Here is a 7,122-nt window from a genome sequence, read left to right as displayed (position 1 = left end):
TTCTGCTCCGGAAGCCGCGGCCAGCTTGACACGCCTTCCCCTGGCTTTCTACTCCTGCTGGAGATATGCCAGCTTCCCACACCCGCTCTCTGGACAGCTCCCAGTTGAAGCCCCTCGTTAGCTGATTCTTTCCCCAAATCCATTAAATAGTTACTCCGAGTCTTCCCAGGTTCTCTGTTTGAGGTCTTGAATTTGGGGGTTGAGAAAATAAGGTTGCAGGGAGCCCTGATAGCCAGTGTATGGGATAGCCTGGAACTTCAGCAAAATTAAAAAAAAAAAAAAAAAAAAAAAAAAGAAAAAAAGAAAAAGAAAACGAAAGTGAGGCGGGTGTCCTGAGTCATTTTCCTCTCTCGAGGCTTGTCCTCTGACATCAACATGTGCACTGACCCTGGCACGCAAACGCATGCATACCACACCGGTAAATACATAAAAATGGAGGTAACCCATAGAAGTGCTGAGGCGGTTCCTTTAGCTGCTTTGTGTTGAATAATCCTGGGGCAGGGGATGGAGAGTAATGGAGGAAGTTTAAGGGAGTGTGAGGTTACCTAAGTAGGGGTCAGTTCCTTTTTTCCCCCTCTAAGGTCATCTCCAAACTTTGTTATTTTTCAAGGTGAGTTTATTATTTGTCAGTTATACCCCCAGTTAGCTAGTATAAGAAATAACCTTTCATTAGCTAGGTGGTGGTGGCACAGACCTTGAGTCCCAGCGCTCAGGATCTCTGTGAGTTCGAGACCAACCTGGTTTACAAATCCAGTTCCAAGAGCGCTAAAGCTCTACACACACACACACACACACACACACACACACACACTCAGATATATGTTGAGATATATCTCAAAAATAAAACTAAAACTAAATTTAAAAAGAGGAAGGAAAGAAAGAAGAAAACGCCATTGGCTGACTCATGCTATATAGCTGGGAAAGAATAGAAATAAATTGTATGGGAAGACATTTTACTTTGAGGCAACATAGTTCAGGGATGTCTGGGGGTCTTAGTTTACCTGTTTTCTCTCTTCTTTTCTTTATTACAGATTTATTTATGTTATGTTATGTGAGTACACTGCCATTGTCTTCAGACACACCAGAAGAGGGCATCAGAACCCATCACGGATGGTTGTGAGCCACCATGTGGTTGCTGGGACTTGAACTCAACCTCTGGAAGAGCAGTCAGTGCTCTTAACAGCTGAGCCATTGCACCAGCTCCATTTTCTCGTTTTTTTTTTTTTTTTTTTTTTTTTTGCCCTTTCTCCCCACAGACATTCCCTACAAGGTCTCATGTAGCCCAGGCTGGCATGGAACTCACTGTGTAGCCAAGGGTGTTCTTAGACTGTTGGTCCTCCAGCCTCCCCTCCTGGATCCCGGGATAACAGAAGTGCACCACCACACTCCTTTTCTGTGATGCTGTGGATTGAACCCAGGATTCTGTGTTTGCTGGGCAAGTTCCCTATCACTGAGCCAGCCCCCTCTTTGTTTTGTGACAATGTGTCTCTAAGTTACTTAAGGAGGTCTTGAACTTTTGTGATCCCTGCTTTCTTAGCCTCCCATGTGGCTGGAATAACAGACTCAGGCCATCAGGCCCACTTTGTAATTGCTCTCCCTTGTCAGTTGTCTTAGGTCTAGAGGTTTATGTATGTGCCTGCCTTAGTTAGAGTTTTACTGCTGTGAACAGGCACCATGACCAAGGCAACTCTTTTTTTTTTTTTTTTTTTTTTTTTTTTTTTTGGTTTTTCGAGACAGGGTTTCTCTGTATAGCCCTGGCTGTCCTGGAACTCACTTTGTAGACCAGGCTGGCCTCGAACTCAGAAATCCGCCTGCCTCTGCCTCCTGAGTGCTGGGATTAAAGGTGTGCGCCACCACGCCCGGCTCCAAGGCAACTCTTATAAAGACATTTAATTGGGGCTGGCTTACAGGTTCAGAGGTTCAGTCCATTATTATCAAGGCTGGAACATGGCAGCATGCAGGCAGGCATGGTGCAGGAGGAACTGAGAGCTCTACATCTTCATCTGAAGGCTGTTAGCAGAGTACTTTGACTTCCCAGCAGCTAGGACTAGGGTATTATAGCCCACTCCCACTGTGACACACCTACTCCAACGAGGCTACCACTCCTAATAGTGCCACTCCCTGGCCTAAGCATTTACAAACCATCACAGAGATGATATATTGTGAGTCAACTCTCCTGGCAAAGGCAGAGGAGGGAAAATCTGGGAAACGTGTGACCTCAGGGCCAGCGAGATGGCTCAGTAGGTAAAGGTGCATGCCTCTAAGTGGGAGTTCACCTAGGACTCACACAGTGAACAAACGGAGAGAAAAAAAAATGTCCTGCAAGGTGCCCTCTGACCATACTCTCACCATGGACATATGCTTACACACATGCACAAATTAACGACAAAGAAAGATGTGGTCTTCATGGAAACTTACTAGATTCATGGGGTAGTCAGCCAGATTCCATGGGGGAGAGGTCAGCACTTGAAGTTCTAGGTCAGAAGGCAGCCTCCACTCTGCTCAAGGCCATGGTGGAAAGAAGTGGGTAATTGTGTGAACTCTCACCAGTCAACCATAACAGTAGCTGAACTGGGCTCACTGACCTGCTAGAACTGGAAGCATCCGGTGTGAAAGCTTTTGAAGTGGATTTACTAGCATCCCCTCATCAATGTGCGCAATATCCATTTTCTCTGAATCCTCGCCAGAGTCTTGTTCTCTTGCTGTTGTTTTTTAATTATTAAAAGCTATTTAAATAGTGTTGGATATCTCAAAGTGACTTTAATTGGCATTTTCTTGGTGACCAATGATGCTAAATATCTTTCATGGGTTCTTTGCCATAAGTAATCGCTTCTTTGATAAATGTCTGTATCTTCTGGCCCATTTTCACTTGTTATTTTTTATTGACAAATCTTGAGAGTGTATGTATTACAAATTCCTTGTTCAATATTTGGTATCCGAATGGCAATGGAATAACAACTAAGGACAAACCTGCTGCAAACCTTCTATAAAAATTAACCCCAAAGGATTGTAGATCTAAATGTAAAACAGAACTAATAACAGTTTTAGAAAATGGTGTGAAATGAGCAGAATTAAATATAGAAATCTTTTCTTACTGAGAAAATTCTTGAAACATTTTAAGTGAGTATGATGAGATGGGTGTGTTGTGTGTGTATGTGTGTGTGTGTGTGTGTTTTTGTGTGTATATGTGTGTCTATGTGTGTGGTTGTCTTATGTGTGTGTATGTGTGCATTTATGTGTCTGTGTGTATGTGTGTGTTCATGTGTGCTCATGTGTTTGTGTGTGTATGTATGTGTTTATGTGTGTGTATGCATGTATGTTTGTATGTGTGCACGTTCATGTGTCTGTGTGTTTGTGTGTGCACACTCATGTGTCTGTGTGTATGTGTGGGTGTGTGTGCACACTCACCTAAGCAGGTGTATATGGAAGCCATAGGGTGACTCTTCTATTGCATCAACATCTTATTTTATTCTAATACTTAAATTACTTCACAGGTGTTTTGCTTGCATATTCATGTGTATACCATGTATATGCAGGGCCCCTGGAAGCCAGAAGAGGGTGTCTGATCCCTTGGGACTGGAGTTACAGATGGTTGTGAAGGCTATACGGGTGCTAGGCATTGAATCTGGCTCCTCTATAAGAGCAACTGTTTTAGTCAGGGTGTTTATTGCTGTGACAAGACATCATGACGAAAGAGCAAGTTGGGAGGAAAGAAATTATTCAGCTTACACTTCCACTTGGCTGTTCATCACCAAAGGAAGTCAGGACAGGAACTCAAACAGGGCAGGAACCTGGAGGCAGGCACTGATGCAGAGGCCATGGAGGAGTACTGCTTACTGGCTTGCTTCATGTGGCTTGCTCAGCCTGCTTTCTTATGGAACTCAAGACACCAGCTGAGGGATGGCACCACCACCATGGGCTGGGCCCTCCCCCATTGATCACTAATTGAGAAACTGCCCTACAGCTGGATCTCATGGGGGCATTTCCTCAACTGAGGCGCCTTCCTCTCTGATGACTCTAGCTTGTGACAAGTTGATACACAAAACCAGCAAAACTTTTGGAGGCAAACAGCTGGCGTTACTCCCCCATCTGTTGACTCATCCCTTGTCTTGTGTTTTGAGAACAGGGCAAAATAAACACAGGCGTGCACACTGATCTGCCTCCACCGGTGCTGAGTGGGATAGAACATGGATTGGAAGAGCAAGCGGGGCTCAGCACATCTCAAAGCCCAGTGTCTGTTATCTCTCTCTGTGTATCTCTTCTGCACAGTGATTCTTTCAGCCCTTCTCTGCTTTCTACTTTTATGTTAACTTGACACAAGCTAGAGTTATCTGAAAGGAGGGAACATCAGTTGAGAAAATGCCTCCATTAGATCCAGCTGTAAGCCATTGTCTTAATTATGATCAGTGGGGGAGGGCTTAGCCCAAAGTGGGTGGTGCCATCGTGGGCTGGTGTTCTATAGAACCACCGTCTTGGGTTCTATAAGAAAGCCGGCTAAACACGCCATGAAGCCAGTAAGCAGGATTCTTCCATGGTGTCTGCATCAGCTCCTATACAGCAGTGTGGAAGTGTAAGCTCAATAAGCCCTTTCCTCCTCAAGTTTCTTTGGCCATGGTGTTTCATCAGAGCAATAGAAACTCTTAATGAAAACACCTTCCTTATGGTAGTTCTTCTTGGTGTGTTGCACAGAATTTTAATTTCATTAATTTTTTTTTAAATTTTAAAGATTTTATTTTGTATTTGTGTGCGACATAGCCAGAAACCAAACAGATGGGGCCATTCAACCTTGGACTTTCAGCCTCCAAAACAGTTAGTGAAATAAACCTCTTTTCTTAATAAAGTACCGACTCTCAGGCATTTTGTTATAGCTACACAAAATGTAGCTACACAAAATACACTAAGACAGATGGATGGCAGGGGTGGCTATAAATAAAGACAGGTGATGCCCCCAAAGAGAATCCTAAGCTAATGGGGGGAAGGGACTGACTAGTGCATAAAGACTGGTGTCTTGTCCTCAAGTAAATGAACCTGGCGTGTTTCTCTGATGCTTCTCAAAGTTAACCCTCCCCCAACCACTACTCCTTATCTCTCAGCCACGTTCTGTGTCATCTTCACTGTTGTTCTTGTTGGAGGTTTTGTATTCCAGAGAGCCTAGGAGAAGCTGGGGTCCCCTCTTTTATGTGTTAGCTGGAACAAGAGGTTTCCTTCTTTCTGTGTGTGTGGGGGATGAAGATAGGAGCTCCAGCATTTCCCAAGAATTACACTTATTCTGAAATATGCATTATAGATACAACTCATTCATTGGGCAGAATACCTGGGAAGGAAATTCCAGCCACTGCGGCTGTTTGGAAATCCACACAAGAGTATTCATTTCCTCCCCAAACAGTAGATAAGACAGGGAAGTTAGACCAGAGAACAAGACGGGAAGTTTTAAAACTAATCACACAAGCTTGGTTTCTAAACAGGAACTCTGAAGACGGCCCTAACAAGGCAGGGCTGCATGCTGTCACCAGAGGGCAGCAGAGTCCAGGAACCAGAAGGCAAAAACCCAACTGTTACTAGGCAGATCTGATGGGGATGAGGCTGACTTATACTGGGCTTTGCTACATGTAGCTTATTGTTCTGTGCACAAGGCGAAAGGATACAAAGTTCAAAGCAGAGATCAGAGTTCAGAGCCAAAGAAAGAATGCAATAGAACAGAACTGAGGGGGTAGTTCCTCCCGCCACCCAAAGACCCAGTGGTCTGGGGAGTGTTAACACCTGGCTGGTGCTGGGTGCTTGATAGAGAATCAGGCAAGAACAATTGCTAGATCAATAAGAGACAATGTGTGTATTTGCTTTGCTCTAATCAGAATTTAATAAGTTCTTTTGAACATGCTTTCTTGAATTTCTGCTGAGGTTGGATAAATTGTTTAATTGCTATTTATTGCCTTTGGCTACCCCCTGTAGCCTGCCTTTGCTACTTGGTGGGTTCTTTTTTTCTTCCACCCCTCTCCAACCCATTTCTTCCACTGTTTCGACCTCCTAACACTAGATAGGAGAGGGAAAAAAAAGGATAGATTGGAAAAACCGACATCTTTACTGTTAGACTACTTCCTGCTGCGTAGGGGTATCAAGTTTTTTGGGGGACAAGTTTGCTCTTCAGGATATCTAATTTCTTCTTGTTCTTGTTTCTTCTTTGCACAAGACTACCTTAAAAAAAGACATTCAACTCTTGGGGCCCTAGCATTTTATACTCTCTGAAGAGTCCCCCAAATTCCCAGAGTCACACGATCGCTGAGAACTGTCTGCCACTGTCAAAATGGCACCCCTGCTAGAGCAAGAGGTAACATAGTCAGCTGCTGTGGACGTCTGAAGCAGCCCCATGTCCTACACCTGGGACTAAAACAGAAATGTATTATTTTTCTTAAATTTATGTATGTATGTATGTAGCTGTCTTCAGACATCCCAGAAGAGGGCATCAGATCTCATTACAGATGGTTGTGAGCCACCATGTGGTTGCTGGGATTTGAACTCAGGACCTTAAGAAGAGCAATCAATGCTCTTAACCACAGAGCCATCTCTCTAGCCCCAGAGTGTCTGTATTAGCTCCCCATCACTATGCTCAGGAAACATCACAGAAGAGGAGGCATAGAGAATGAGGAATGCTGGGAGACGCTATCTTTTTTTTTAATTTTTATTTTTATTACTTTTTATATGTTATTGAAATCATGACCTCACAGTAGCTGTGGTCACCTGTGTAAGACCTATCCAAGATCAAGTTAGCCAAAATCCCAGCAGAGATGATTGCCGGGCTAGAGTTTATACTGAGGAACTGTGGGCAGTGGGTAGTTATTGAGGGATGGGGAACTTTTTGGTTTTTCATTGTTTTGTTGTTTGAGATGGGATTTCTCTGTGTAGCCCTTGCTGTCCTGGAACTTTGTAGACCAGGCACGCACTGAACTCAACACATCCACCTGCTTCTGCCTCTGCTGGGATTAAAGGTGTGTACCATGACCATACCCAGCCTGTCAGCTTTTTATTATCCCATTGTCCAGAAACTGGGTACAACTTGCTCGGAGTGATAACATCTTCCTCCTTCTAGACCAGTCAGTGTCCCTCCTTCCCAGTGATAACGGAGTC

This window comes from Mus caroli, unplaced genomic scaffold (genome assembly GCF_978045245.1).
Source record: "Mus caroli unplaced genomic scaffold, Mus_caroli_1 scaffold_10, whole genome shotgun sequence".
NCBI lineage: Eukaryota > Metazoa > Chordata > Mammalia > Rodentia > Muridae > Mus > Mus caroli.
This window is presented reverse-complemented; position numbering follows the sequence as displayed.